The sequence below is a fragment of the Ambystoma mexicanum genome, chromosome 7q (genome assembly GCF_040938575.1).
Source record: "Ambystoma mexicanum isolate Mex_15411 chromosome 7q, UKY_AmexF1_1, whole genome shotgun sequence".
Taxonomy (NCBI): Eukaryota; Metazoa; Chordata; class Amphibia; order Caudata; family Ambystomatidae; genus Ambystoma; species Ambystoma mexicanum.
This window is the reverse complement of record NC_090941.1, coordinates 491,156,865-491,172,329: the sequence shown is the minus strand read 5'-3', so window position 1 is coordinate 491,172,329 and position 15,465 is coordinate 491,156,865.

The following is a 15,465-nucleotide window of genomic DNA, read 5'->3' as shown; positions in this document are numbered from 1 at the left end:
AAATTAGCTCCAGAAAGTGCAGCGAGAAGAGAATGAATTTGCTCATTTCTTTCACAGGCCTTTCTTAATTCTATTTTTTCTCTCATCCAACAAGAGGAACAAAGAGCAGAAGCACAAGAACAGTTCTCGCACACATTCTGAAAAGGGTGATAGGTCTATAGTTAAGAAGTCTAAAAAGGCAAACAAAAGGGCATGTACATAAGAGATGTGCCTGGTAGGTTGGGGTTCAATGATTCGGTCACTCAAGGCCCCTCTGGGCAACCCAAGATTTGCCAATTCAAACAGTAACAAATTCGGCATGTTCCTCATATCAGAAATTCATTCCAAAATCCTGAGGGAGTGGAAGGATCCAACAAGATCAGCATACCAAGACTTCTGTCTAAACTATATTGACACAGAGTTCACGAAGCCAAGACCCTAGAAATGGACTACTGGCTAGCCCCACCACAGCCAATCCGATGATTTCAGAGTTGGATTTTCTGGCTTCAGTAGATCTTCAAGACATATATTTCCATGTGCTAATAAGTAAGTCTTGTATTTAATCATTGATTTGCCTTCAACAACCAGCATTTCAAATGTATGCCTCTTCATTTCGGATTGAGGTTCACTCCCAGAATAATTACATAGATTGTTGCCCCAGTGGTGGCAGAATTACATCTGGAAAGCATCTAGGTCTTTCTCTACCTGGACAGTTGGCTTCCGGAGAGCTCCATCAAGGGAAACCGAATACAGGTCACTTCAAGAGGAATTGCTGGGTGCTTCAGTCTAGGGGCTTACTGGTAAACTAAAGCAAGTCCTGTCTAAATCCTTCCCAGGAACTGACCTTCATAGGAGCACGATTCCACACAGTAACTGGAAAGGTATTTCTTCTGGATAACTAGGAGGAGTAGCTTCTTCAGAACCTGCTTGTCAGTTCTTGTAGGGGCATATCCCTCCCTGTATATAGTAGTGGTGCAGTGGGCCTATCTCCATTTATGTCCCCTGATATTTCATTTTCACAGGTATTGGGTTCCGGCCACACATGACTTCAAGGCCCTTCCTCTCTCAAAGACTCTATGCAAGTCCGTCCCTCCAGTGGTGGTTGGACAAGTGGAAGGCATTCTCCCATCTCCATTCTTTTCCGACCACAATTACAACCGATGACTGTGGCACTGGTTGGGTGGTGACACATGGAGACCTTTCTTACTAGCAGAGATGGACTTGTGCAGATCAGTCTTGTCATCAAATTAGAGGGAGTTGGCAGTCATCTCCAGGGCTCTTTGTTCTTGCTCCGTCAGATTTGGAGGCTCAGTCCTGATCATCACAGACACCACCACAGTGGTGTCTTATGTGAAATGTGAACATGGGCAGAAAACCACCTGTTATCTATAAAGGCGATTCACATTCAGGGCATCAACAACTCCACAGAGGGTTTAAGGCGTTGGTTTCCCCCCTTCACAGGAGTGGATATTGTAGCCCTGGGACTTCAGGAGATTTGTTGGGTTCAGCATTCCAATTGTAGATCTGTTTGCATCCCCAGAAAACGAGATGCTCTCAAGGTTCTGCATGGGGAGTAGATGCAATGTCGCAGGATGGTTTTTGGTATAACTACTCCATACGCTTTATTTTGTTATTTATTTTTAAACGTTTTGTTAACCTTTTTGAACAAAGCACATGGTGATGTTTGACGGCCCCATCGGCCACAATCTGTACATGTCACCAGCTCAAGAATGAATAACATCCTGCCTACCTTCCCACAACCCATGTATCTGCTTCCCCCCTATTCTGGGTATTCACATAATTGTAGCTGTGCTTAATATTAGGCTGCCCCCCCCTGAGCTAGTTCTGTATTCCCAGGTTCCATTGGGGATTTGCAGCGCAACCAAGCTAATGCATAACCCCACCCCTCAGATACCCATCACTGCCCAGTACCCAGAGATATTACAACCTGCACTTAGTAATATTGTGAATTTGCCACCGCCCACTTCTTCAGCAGAGGGGTGACCTCGGCATGGTGGTACCAACATCTCCTGGGTCTACTCGCAGCGGTCCTGTTAGCCATGCCGCACACGACGCTAAGGATGAGAAGGATTCAGCTGCACTTCGCGGCCTCATGGAATCAGGAGCGGGGCTCGCAATCCGAGATCATCAACGTTCCTCCATCTCCTCCCGGACCTAACTTGGTGGTCCATGGACTGCCACCTACGGACGGGCAAGCCCTTTCGTCTGCCCTTTGCCGCAGGCCACCATCACCACAGAGTCCTCGCTCGAGGGCTGGGGAGCCACCATGGATGAACTCTCGGTCCACGGCACCTGGACTCGACAGGAGCAAGAATACTGCATCAATTGGTTGGAGCTGCTCTCCATCTGGCTAGCGCTCAGAGCATTCCTACCACTTCTCAAGGGCAAGGTTGTCCTCATCCAGGCAGACAACTCGACCAGCATGTACTACGTCAACAAGCAGGGAGGCACCAGATCCCCCCCTCTGTACAGACTGGCGATCAGCATGTGGGAATGGGCCCTAGAAAACAACGTTTACCTCTCGGCAGTTCACCTCCCGGGGGAATCCAACCTGGAAGCGGACATGCTCAGCAGGCTGGCAGCAGAAACTTACGAATGGCAGCTAAACGACTTTGTTATTCAGGAGATCTTCAACAGATGGGGTCACCCCTAAGTGCATCTCTTTGCCACCTGGCACAACAAGAAGTGTCCCCAGTTTGCATCCTGGAAAGATCAGGGCGCCGGCTCTATGGACGACGCATTTCACCTCCAGTGAACCGGCATGAAAGGCTATGCCTTTCCGCCCACTTGTCTGATCCACAGGATAATTTGCAAGATCAAGGAGTCACACGACTCCTCATCATTCTGGTAGCTCCATGGTGGCGGGCCAGGCCATGGTTTTCGGAGCTCCTCAGCCTCTTGGAGGTGCCCCCTATACACCTTCCGACGGGCCCAGCACATCTTCTGGCGCAGCAGCGGGGCAGAATCATCCACCCTGTGCCAGGGAAACTAGCCCTCATAGTGTGGTACCTGAGCAGGTAACGCTTTGGCACCGTAGCCTCTCACAGGCCAATCTGAAGATCATACAGGGCCCCAGGAGCAAAGCCACCAGGGCCCAGTACAAAAGCAAATGGACCAGATTCTGCCACTGGGCAGACTCTAAGGGAATTGACCCTCTGGCCTGCAACTTGGACGATGTGCTCTCCTTTTCGGCGCACCTCGCTCATTCGGGCGTACAGGTACACACCTGCCGCACATACCTTGCAGCTATTGGGGCTTACAGGAACTCGGAGGAAGGCATTTTTTCCTCCTCCAACCCTATTGTCATGAAACATCCGATGGGTCTCGTGAGGCTCTACCCGCCTGTCAAGAGACCGCACCCTGGGTGGGACTTTAACATAGTCTTGGGCGCCCTGGCACACAAATCATTCAAGCCAATGGTGTCCGTGGACATCAGGCTGGTCACCATCAAAGCGTCCTTACTAGTCGGCCTTACCTCAGCTCGCAGAGTCAGCGAGATCCAGGCGCTGGTCGCCTCTGAACCATATACCACCTTTCACAAGGACAAGGTAGCCATGCGGACGCACCCGGCATTTCTGCCCAAGGTGCCATCTGCATTTCACTTGAACGAGGAAATGGTCCTTCCTACGTTCTGCCCCGATCCCAAGGACGAAGCACAGAGTGCTGCACTGCCTGGATGTCAGGTGTGTCCTAGAATTCTACTTGGACAGGACCAAGGGCTTCCGTAAATCGGACGAAGTCGGACGCCCTGTTTGTCACTTTCGGAGGCTCGCGGCCAGGCTATCAGGCCTCTAAGGCTTCCATATCATGCTGAATGGTCTCTGCCATCAAAGAAGCATACGAGGGTCAGCACAAGCTGCTCCCAGCCAACATGCATGCCCACGCAGTCAGGGCCAAGGCAACGGTCATCGCATTCCAGTGCCATGTCCCGTGTCAAGTCACAAGCAGGGCGGCCACTTGGGCCTCTTCCTCAGCTTTCTGCAAGCATTACTGTTTGGATGCCGGCTCTAGATCGGATGCGGCTTTCGGACAGGTGGTTCTCAGGAACCTCTTTGCTTAAGGAGGGTCTCCTCTCCACCCTGGGGCTACAATCAGTTGTAATCCTCCATACGTCCCACCAACCTCTGCCCTAATATTACTCGTGTCATTAGGCAATGTTAAATCTATTGTTGATGCGTCAATGGGGACTGAGGTGTGGCGCCGGAGGGCGGAGTCAGGGCAGCACATGCTCCCTGGGCCGCAACCCGCGCGCCTCTAAATTTAAAGGGGAAGAAGGTTTTTTTCTGGTGAAAAAGGGTCCGTCTCCCGTCCCCTGGAAGGGACGCCCATACAGTATGAAGGAAAGGGGACTATGGACTAATAGTATGTTAGTCACTACGGTTAGCAACTTATAATTTAGTGCTACCAATGGAATCTGAATCAGTGTTCCATTTTCGGCAGATAACTGGCACTCCTGGAGTGGTTTTATACTTTAGCCCCCATTTTAGACCAGTAGAATTGCAGAGGCAACCTCTCCTTGGTTCTCTTGATGCCAAGATGAACTGTAAGGAGGACCTCATAAACCAACTGCAGGAAGAAGCGCCTCACATCCTGGGGAAACACCAACCTCTTATGGTTTCCTGTAGTGGGCTCTGTGGGCTTACTATCTAGTAAACGACATTCCTTATGGTTCCTGGAGGATTCAACCTCTAGCTGGGAGCAGGCCTGGCTTTCAATGCCTTCAAGTGATGGACACTTTTATTGACCCTTATTCACCTCATCTTCCATGGAGCCCTCTTCTGCAAGCAAGCTTGACAGTTCAGGATACTCATGGGGATTGACATTGACAAGAAAGTCTGTACCACCACCCACAACTCTTGAGTCTCTGGGTCTACTCCCTAACAGAACTTTTCCTCCTCACACTGACAGGTGTCCTCACCACTTATCTTGTGACAGCTAAAGTGCTGGGAAGTTGAGAGGGGGACCATCAGTCAACTGGGTAGGTACCAGAGGAGCCCTATCCAGAGCCTCTGAGTTTACCATTTTGGAATTCACCACAGTTGGACTGGGGCCAGTGTTCCTAATAGTAGAGGTATTTACACCATCTAGCAGTACACTATCCTGAACATAATTCTGGGTGTTAACAGGTATGGGAGGAGAAGCTCCAGAAATTCTAGAATCCCAGGTTCCCAGGGAAACCTAATCTAAACCTACTTCCAATCCATTGGGTAAGGTATACAAAGAGGATGCCCCTGTGAGTGTCTCTTCATATGGAAATGCCAGTTTCACAGAATGAATTACTTTAAAGAATCATATGGAATTATGGGCCAACATCCTAAAATTTCTCCTTGATCAAATAATTGCCCTGGAAACATTGCTGGAAACCTGGAAATTATCTTGCATAGTCCCAATTTTAAAAAAGGTAGACCGGACTCTTGCAAAAAGTGATCGCCCAAGTGCATTATTGGATGTTGCAGGTAAGATGTTCTCTCTACTTTTAAGACACTTGGGGAAATTGAGCCAATGATGAAAAGATCCATGACATATAGCAATCAGGTTTTAAATGTCAATTAGGTACCAACTTAAGTGGGCTGATATTGTCCCTTTTACAAGCCAGAGCACAGATTGAAAGGCAATCAGTATATGTAGCCTTCGTTGATCCCCCATTGGCCTATGACTGCGTTAATTAATCGCTCTGTACTCCGGAGTCAATTACAGAAAAAGGGGTGTTCCTCTTGTTATATAAATATTCTTAGACACCTGCATGAAGACGCCAGAGTACAGATTTGATTAAATATACAGGGAGCCTTCACAAAACCCATTCAGACCTTTTCTGGTCTTTGTCAAGGGTATTTATTGTCACCTTTTTTGTTTAACTTCTTTATGGCCAATTTTTGGGACCATTTGAAAAAAAGATCATTTTCGCCTAGACTGGGTAGCAGCGGTGTCAACTGGCTAGTCTACGTGGACAATTTGGTATTGTTGGATCAAACTCCAATTGCGGTTCAACATCAACTAGAGGCCTTGGACGCATATGTGCGGGTAAATGGTCTGACAATTCCCAAAAGACAAAGATACTAACCTATGCCGTAAGAGATTTAGATGGGTGCTAAACAAAATCCCATTGGAGACAACTACAAGCTTTACCTATTTGGGTTTTCATATATTTACCAAGATGACAGCAGAGCTCTGCTACTCTAACCTTCGCACTAAGTGTACAGCTCTGGCGGGACAATTAAAGAGAATAAATAGTTGCTTTGGAAGTTACTCGTTATTACCAGTTTAAATCATTTTTTACGTCCAAAGTGGTACCCACACTTATCTATGGAACAGAACTATTTAATCCTGTTAATGTTGATACGTGGGATCGGCTAGAAAGGATTTTTAGACGCCTTTCCTAAATTTGACAAATTGTATGCTAGTAGCAGTGATAAGATTCAAGCTGGGAGTGCGGTGGCCATATCTGGCCTGATAAAGGAAAATACTGGTCTCCACTGTTGATTCTTTATTTGAAGTTCTGCAGCAAGCTGTGATAAGGGAAACAGATGGAGAATTAAACCGTTAGGTGACCAACCAGAATAATTTCTTGGGGGAGGTGGGACTTAAAATGGAAGTTCTTCTAGACGACTCAAGAGAGGTCAAATCCAAACTTTGGAAAGATGACAGGAACACGACAAGAGTGAAGCTTGTAAAGTACAAATTGTATGAATCTATTTTAAATACAGAAATGCCGCTGAACTTTGTTCCCCTTTGCATGAGACAATTCCCTGACAGATGGCATAAGGCGTGGATTGTGAGATTTGCTACCAACTCTTGAAATAATAGGTGCCTGTTGTGACAAATCGAAGGAATGTGTCCCTTCTCCCCAAGGGGGAGCCCCCACCCCATGATGCTAGGGATGTGAGCCTGCTCTGTAATACCCTCCCTAGGGGTAGAGGCAAGTGGGATCTCACCGGGAGAGACTCCAACTTTGGGGACAAGGACTCCTGGTCTGACAAGGAACTCCCTAAAGAATGCAACAACAAAACCTCTGTAAATGGGTATGATAAAGGGTTGGGGAAGAAAGCATAAACACGTGCTATTGCCAACAGGGAACTGTAACTATTCCTTTAAATGGTATGCAGTAATAAAATCACGGCAAAAATGTCACCTTTACAAATAATCGCAGCAAAAATGCAGTGGTTTGACCTGGTAAAGGTGTACCCCATTATACCATTTAAGGGGAGCAGGGGTGTCCCCCGCATCCTCTACATGGAGTGCAGCGGAAAAACCACTACCTTTTTGCCGTGATTTTTTGTGTGAACTGCCATTTTTGACACGATTTTAACACAGAACCCTTTAAATGAGGACCCTATGCCGGGGAAGTCCCACAGCTACACTGTGTATGAAACAAGAGGAGTCAGGAAGGCAGACAGAGAAACACAGGTGTTTTAAAAGTGCTTGCACACCAAGAGGAAGGAGAAGCTGGATGCTTGGTGTCCTGAGCGAGAGAGGGAACAGAAACCAAACCAAGGCACACAGTGTCTTGCACCGATGCGAGAAGAGGTGTTGCAAGTAGACAAGCAGCATCTCAGAAGAGAGAGAATGAGCAAGAAGGAGAACAGTGGCGTAACCACAACATATTTGTGGTGGACCGCCGGTCCATGGTACTACGCTGATACTGTAGAGGTGAAGCGAAGCAGTCCGGTAACAAAGAGCCCAGAGAAGCCACATGCCAGGAGACAGTCCGAGAGACGTGGAAGAAATCCCTGAAGCCATTCGGACAAAGCAAGGAGAACGGCAGAAGAGAACGGAAACCCCAGTGACTATTTCCCTACTGGTCGCAGGTAACAGAGAATACGGGAGACCCGTGAGGGAGACGACTAAGTCATGAGAACACTCATGCTCGTCCCAGTAAAGAAAAAGGAACTATGATATTTGAAACCAATGAACTGAATGAGAAGCCTTGTAGGGATGATCATACTCATCCCTGTGAGAGAAAAGAGAGTATTGACCAAGCTTAATAAAGCAAGAATAAGTACAGAAACTAAAACCCAGAGAAAGCCTAACCAAGGAGAATTGTGAATCCATGAAATTCCCATCAGGCAAAATAAAGGAAATCACTACTACTGATAAAGGAGCCTATAAGAAATAAAGAAAAAGTGATAACTAAGAGAAAAGTCCCAAAAGTCCAGGAATGTCCTGTATGAACTGATAAAAGTAGTCACCTGAGACTATTAGAGAATATCCAAATGAATTGAAGTTTGCAAGAAGTGAACATACCAGAAGGAGTCATTCTCCTGTCTCTAGTTATTAGGTTAGAGATGGGGTCAGGAGAGGTTAGTTTGGACGGTTGACTGATTACTTTGGACTTTTCACTTACCAGCACTGTAGTTAGTTTTGTTATATAGGGACGCCTTGCAGTATAGGGAAAGATTGAACATATTCTTATCCTTTAATAAAAATGTATGGTGAAATCTGAATCCATGTCCTTCTTCCGACCCTTCAAACCATATTCAGAGAAAGCTAAGAATCTGCAGATATTGCAGAGACGCAGAGGTGGTGGAAATCTTCTGCCACTTAATCGGGGAATGTATGATGCTATCTGGTAAATGCCTCTTATTCTTTGGGAATCACTTTCATGACATTGACCAGGTTCCTGCAACAACCATATTTTTAATGGAGATTTTTTAAATTGATTAAATATGTTTCAATATTATTTATGGAAATGTAAGGAAGTTAATAGGGTGATGTTTTATTCTATATATTGACTATGTTGATCATCATTATGTGTAGATTTAGTGATTTGTGTTTTGCTTTGTTTTTGTTAAAATGTTCAGGTGAAAAGTTTGAATTTCAAACTGTAACATCATTAGATAAAACATTAAAACAAATATAAATATTTTCTTTCCCTGTTCTTGGATGTTTTACCTCTTTGGCCTTAGGTTTCCACTTTGGTTTAGGCTGATTCTTAAGCTTGGCTAAGGCTGCCTTGTTTTGAGAGCTAGTGCAAAGAAAGTCTGTAGAGTCCCCCACAAGACTTAAGTCTCTGGGTTTATTCCCTAATAGAACCTTTCCTCCTCACACTGATGGTGTCCTGTTCTCTTCTGACAGCCAAAATGACAGTCACTTCTGGGAAGTTGAGAGAGCGACCAGTAGTCAAATGGGTAGGCACCAGAGGAGCTCTGTCCAGAGGCTCTGGGTTTACGATTGTGGAATGCACCGCAGTTGCAAACTGCAAGAGCAGAGCCAGTTTCATTTTCTCAAAGTCCTTTGACAACTTCATAATGGCACTGCAGTCATTCTGTGGAAGTCTGCTGAGCACCCATGCATTCTTATCAGACTCTCCCATTTCTTGCACTTCACAGGCATACTCAACAGCAGTCAACCAATGTTTTTAATTTTTCTCATCATACATGATCAACAGATCCTTAGGAAATCTTGGATGAGAGGAGGGTGCAGAGGCACTTCAATATCCCCTGGAAGAGCCCTGGCACCCTTGCAGTCTGGCCAACCTCAGCTGTAATTCTGTCGTTCTGCCTTTCAACCCTATCAAATTCCAACTTAATATCTTTTAAACTCCAATTCTTGCTTTCTAAGTCTAGGTTTTTCTTTCTTCAACTCATACAATGCTTCAGCCCCAGAAGCAATGATAGAGGTTTCAGAGGCCCTCTCCTCATCTGTGTTTTCAATAGTAACAGTTACCACAAGACCGATGCTACTGCTAAGGAATAATTCTAGATTCCTGGTGATCCATTACTCTCTGTATCAGATCAGCTTTAACTCCAGAGGAGGGTAATCTTCTGTCTGGACACAACTTTTTCAAATGTTCTACCTTGAGAGCAGAAAGAGCAGTCACGGTGAACGTTTCCATTTTATATTAAGAGTAGGGAACTGTATACAGCACTTCTGTGTTCTGTTTAAACAGAATTATATACTACACCATTGAACAACACTAGTGATCCAAGACCTTAACCTCACTGCTGAGTACCAATGTTTTAAGATGGATTTCTAGAATCTGGCCTGTTGAAGGTTTTAGGAGGCCATTCTAGTTATGATTAATAGGGAGCTCTGAGAGGTTAGCCAAAACTCAATCAAGGTCGTAATGTAGAGCAGTCAAGGCTTAGTGTCAGGAGAATGTGACTTTGGTCTGGGCCCTCAGTGAGTCTACACAGTATAGCACACAATAATTAAAATTAGATAGTCTGTTATAAAACATAGTTATTTATTGTAGGCCTTAAAACACCCTGAAATTAAACTAGCAGGCAGTAGTATCACACAACACTATAATACAAATAAATTAGACATCAGACACCTTAATCAAGCAATGCAGCTAAGTAAGCTATTGTTACACTTACCTGGACTCTGCAGGAGCACCCCTCCAACAAATGACCCACACCGCTTGCCACCCCAAGCTTGTATCTAAAGGTATGAGAACACCTCACCGAACTTAGGGAGGAAGAGATGGGGTGGTTGGTTACTTCGTACCCTCAGTGATGCGTGAGTAGGTTTGGAATGACGAGGCGGGAGTACCTACAAAGGACACCAGGTACCAGGAGATGTGTCAACTCTTTGATCCCTCCCTCCAGAACCCCCGATACTCCCCTCCCCAGCTGATGGCTGGACTCTCGCCTAAGGGCGTATGAGATGAGGAACATACGTGGAGGGAGCTTGCAGAACCTGTAGCTAGTTCCGTCACTGGTGGTTGCAAGTCCAGGCCAGCTGTGAATGCCGGGTGCTGGAGGTGAGGAGGGTCTTAGCCCTACAATGTCTACGCCTTGTTGTGTTCCTCTTAGTGCTTGCCTTGTGCTCTAGGCGCTTATTGTGATTTGCTCTTGTGGCTTGTTCAATTCCTTTCCAGTTACAGTACTGTCTTTCCAGCTTTCGCTGTTGCTTGTTCTGTCCTTTACTTGTTTTGCTGCTTTATAAAGTTGCCTTTATAGCGCTTTGCTTGCTTGCTTGTGCAGTGCCTATATAGCGCTTTGCTTGCTTGCTTGTGCTCTGTCTTTATAGTGCTTTGCTTGCTTACTTGTGCAATGCCTTTATAACACTTTGCTTGCTTGTGTGGTGCCTTGATAGCCTGTGGTCATGACAACACTCCACCCTCAAGGTTCCCCCTAAGGTGTTGTTAGAGGGCCCAGATTTCATTGGGCTGTTTCCATGGAACCTGACAACTAGTGTAGGTGCATGCATGTTCGTAGCCGGTTCCCATGACCTATCTAACACACTGTATCCTTTCCAATCGATGAGGATCATGCAGTCTACGCAGTACATATTTGGAATCTAGAATGGACCAGACCTCGTATTCTGTGTCATGGTCCTCAGTCTGTATTGAAGGCGATTGTGTAGTGGAGCTACGGGTTCCTGGTTGCACAGGTTTTAACAGGGAGACATGGAACACTGGATGGATGTGTAAAGAAGACGGAAGCACCAATTTCATAGACACAGGGTTGATTAGTGCAGTGATTGGATAGGGACCTATGTACTTTGTGTAGAACCTCTGAGGTCCTTTCAGGCAGATGTGTGTCATAGCTAACCATACCTGTCCCTGACTTGGTATGTGGGAGCCTCCCCTCTTTTCTTGTCTGCATACTTCTTGTAGGAAGCCTTAGCCCTCTGTAACTGTGTAGTGGCTTGCTGTAGGGCTTGTAGGGCTTGGTGAATCATGCTGTGGAGTGTTCTAACTGCAGGCATTTCCGTCGTGCGCCAAAGTTCGTGAGTACCTGCCGTGCAGTAAGTAGAATGGAGTAAAATTGGTGGCGCTATAAAGGGAGTTATTATATTTTTTTATTTTTTTTATTTTTTATTTTGTTTGGTTTATACAAACCTTTACAATCATTAAAAATAAGGAATAAAACATCCAGCACAATAACAATTTAACAATGAGTTAAAAACATACATGAGATTTGTAAGGATAATATTTCCATACCGCAGTTTGTGCTTAATACATCAAATTCAAATTCTTATATCGAAAGTGCAGTAAATTCATTTAGTTTTACTTCAATGATTGACAATAATTCTATCAATTTCAAATTAAATGACAAACTATTACTGCACATACAACGGTTCCAAAGTGCTTCCATACTAGTGTCTGTTTGGAACTGAGCCTTTAAATTGAAAAAAATTTTACGGGATGGTGAGAAGAAGGGACAAGCGATGACCATATGTTTAAGTGTTTCATCTGCTTCCAAAACTTCGCAAAAACGGCATAGAGTGGAAAAGCCGGTCTGAGGTGATGTATTCCAGTTTTTTGTTTTGGATAGAGTTCGAAATTGATTAAAACGAAAACGAATTAGAAGTTTTCTGCCAACCGCAGAGGGAAATTGAGTCAAATAAAATGCACGATCACCCCACTTTCTACGAAATTGGTTATATTCAGAATACGATGGGTAAGTTCCCATTTTATCTGTAAACTTACACCAAAAGTAGAGTTCATATTTTTTTTTTTGAGCAGGAAGCAGCAAGGTCATACTTTCGGGGGTTTCATCAATAGCATTTAAAATTGCATTTAATTTGTTTGTGAATACTTTGAGTGAGTGAATACTTGAATTTTCAAGTAATTTATTCAAATTAACATATAAGGAGTTTGCCGGAGGGTCCAGCATTTTAATATAGTTTTTTTATATTTCGCCAATTTCTTTTTACAGATAGAGGCAACAGATTGATTTTGTGGCAAATAAAAACATTTGGTATGGACTGAGCTAAACCCAGGGCAGACTTCCACATTTTTCCCTGTATTGTATCAAGAAAAGAATCAATTTCATATAAACATATATCCAAAGGGTATAATAAGCAGGGTTCAACTTTGAGTAAGTAAAAATGAATAAGAGGTAATAAAGAAAATAAACAATATTTATGGAAAATGATTTTCATCTGAGCGGCTAAAGTTTTGGCTTTATTGTTAAGAAATGTTTGCCACATGCTTAAAGAATAAGAATCCATCAGTGGATAGCCCAAATAGCGGATGGATGAGGTGTAGCAAAGTTCGACTCCTTGCAAGAGCCATGAGAATTTGTTTGCTTTGCATCGCCCATCATAAAAGGTAAGAATTGAAGATTTAATTGGATTAACTGTGAGATTCAGATTGTGAGCGAATTTAGCAAATAGATCGAGTTTATTCTGAAGGCCAAACGGGGTGCGATCAAAAATGAGAAGATCGTCTGCAAAACCGATCCAATCAAGCCTAAGTGCACCCAATTTAGCTGGAAATACATGCTGATCTTTCCAAAGAGAGTCAATCCCATATAGATATAAGTTGAATAGGACTGCCGCCATATTGCATCCTTGCTTAACGCCAATTTCGGTGCTGATTGAATTGGTTAAGGCACCATTACGATTTAAGCGAATTCGATAAGAGGTCTTGAGGTGCAACAGGGCGATCGGTGCAACCAAAGAATAAGGGATTCCCATTTCGATCAGTTTGGCCCAGAGATTTTCACGAATTACGCTGTCAAATGCAGCTGTCAGTTCCAGACTGGCCATATACACAGGCCCCATGTGTGCATTTTTCGTCTGTGCATAGAGATGCGCAAGAATTGTTGCATTCAAAGGACAACCAATGAACTTTCTAAAACCCACCTGGAATATTGAGAGCAAGTTATTGCGTGTGATATACATTTGAAGCTCCTGCAGGAGTAAAAGAGAGAAGATTTTGGATGAAGCATCAGTAAGTGCAATGGGGCGATAATTGCATGGCAATTCAGGGGGACCTTTTTATAAATAGGTATTATGTGTGCTGAGTGCCATGTTGAAGGAATTTCTCCGGTTTGTAAGATCAAATCAAACCGGATCTTTAAGATGTATGCCCAGAAAAGGGGATCCGATTTATAAACACACGGAGGGAGCCCATCTGGACCTGGTGCTTTTGAGTTGTTAAGTTTATTGATTACTTCAATGATGTCATTAACCGTCCATCCAGTTCTTGTATTACGAATGAACATTGGATAATGATTTTTGACAATAGAAAAACGGTCGGGCAATTTAAATGTATGTGTTATAAAGTTAGTCCACGCATCAGCAGAAATTACGCATTGTGGATCAGATTGTTGGCCTGATTTTAAAGAGCGTAGTAATGACCAAGATTGCCTTGTATTATATTTTGATAGGTGATACATCATATTTTGATTATCAGCAATGTACATGGACATTTTCAGAAATTTAATTCTGTTTTTGTAGACTTGTTTTATTCGATTTAGCGCAATTGACCTGCAAAGGGAGGGAGACATAGATCTCATGATCTCCCTGATTTTTTTGTACTTCTCTTTTTTTGAGTCAGCAACCAACTTATTGAATTTATGTATGTGGTTTGCATTAGATTCGGTTGTGGAGCATTTAGACAAGGCAATTTTTGTTAGGTGGAATTGAATACGTTTCATATTAAGCTCTTCAACTTTACGTAAAGAGAAATAACAATCACGGAGGTCAGTAGAGATGAGCGGATCCGCCGCAATCATTTGCAACAGTTTGCAACACACTTTCGGATTCCATCGTATAGATAATAGATGTCTATCAGATTCAAGTAAAGTTAAGCTAGGCATAGCGTCAAAACGAGCAATAGGTAGTTGAATAGATAGGGAAATTAACATATGATCCCCAAGTTCAGGGTCAGAAATAATAACCGGTTTGATAGAAGAATATAAACATGTTGATACAAAGAAAAAATCAATCAGAGATTTAGAGTTACCCCTATGCCAAGAAAAGTTAAATGGATTTAGTAATACAGGAGCTGGTTGAATGTCCCATTCCAAAAAAAAATCAAGCCAAGTTTGTCCATTTCGTACAGAATTAAGAGAATGGCTAGGAACCAGATTCCTTTTGCTTAATGATAAATCATAACATAGTGCATTAAAATCACCACCAACAATTATTTTGAGAGCTGAATTTCGTGCAAAAGCTGCTACTAATAGCGAATTCATTTCATCAATAATAATATCAAGAGGGGAAGACAATTTGTTCCAATAAATGCAAACCAGCAGTAGTGCATCTTTAGACGAATTTACAGCTGTTAATTCAACAGCCATGATGCTTTGAGTGCAACATATATATTTAGCAACGCATTTGGTTAAAGTATTAATTAGAATAGCAATTCCTCCTGATGGCCGGCCCATAGGACCCTGCGAGGCCGCATGTGAGAAAACATAAAAACCCTCAATTGAGAATGGAAAGCGGCACATTGTTTCCTGTAAAAAGACAACATCTGGCTGAGGACGATTCTTTTTGTTGGTCCATGACCGGAAGTTGTTAAGACCGCAGGAATTCCAGGACACAATCAAGAAATCCCCCAAGCTAGGATCGTCCTAGTACTCCAGAGTTGGAGCTAGGTGCGACTGCGGTAGTACCTGCAGATTCTATTCCCTTGAGAGCAGATACAATTGCCATCAATTGTGTAAGGGTACCCGCATCGAGGTCCAAAGCTACCCCTTGATCTTTTAATACAGAAGGGGTTTGAACTGCAGGAATCGGGGTATTGACGACGCTTTCTGCGTCGTCAATATTAGAAAATAATGT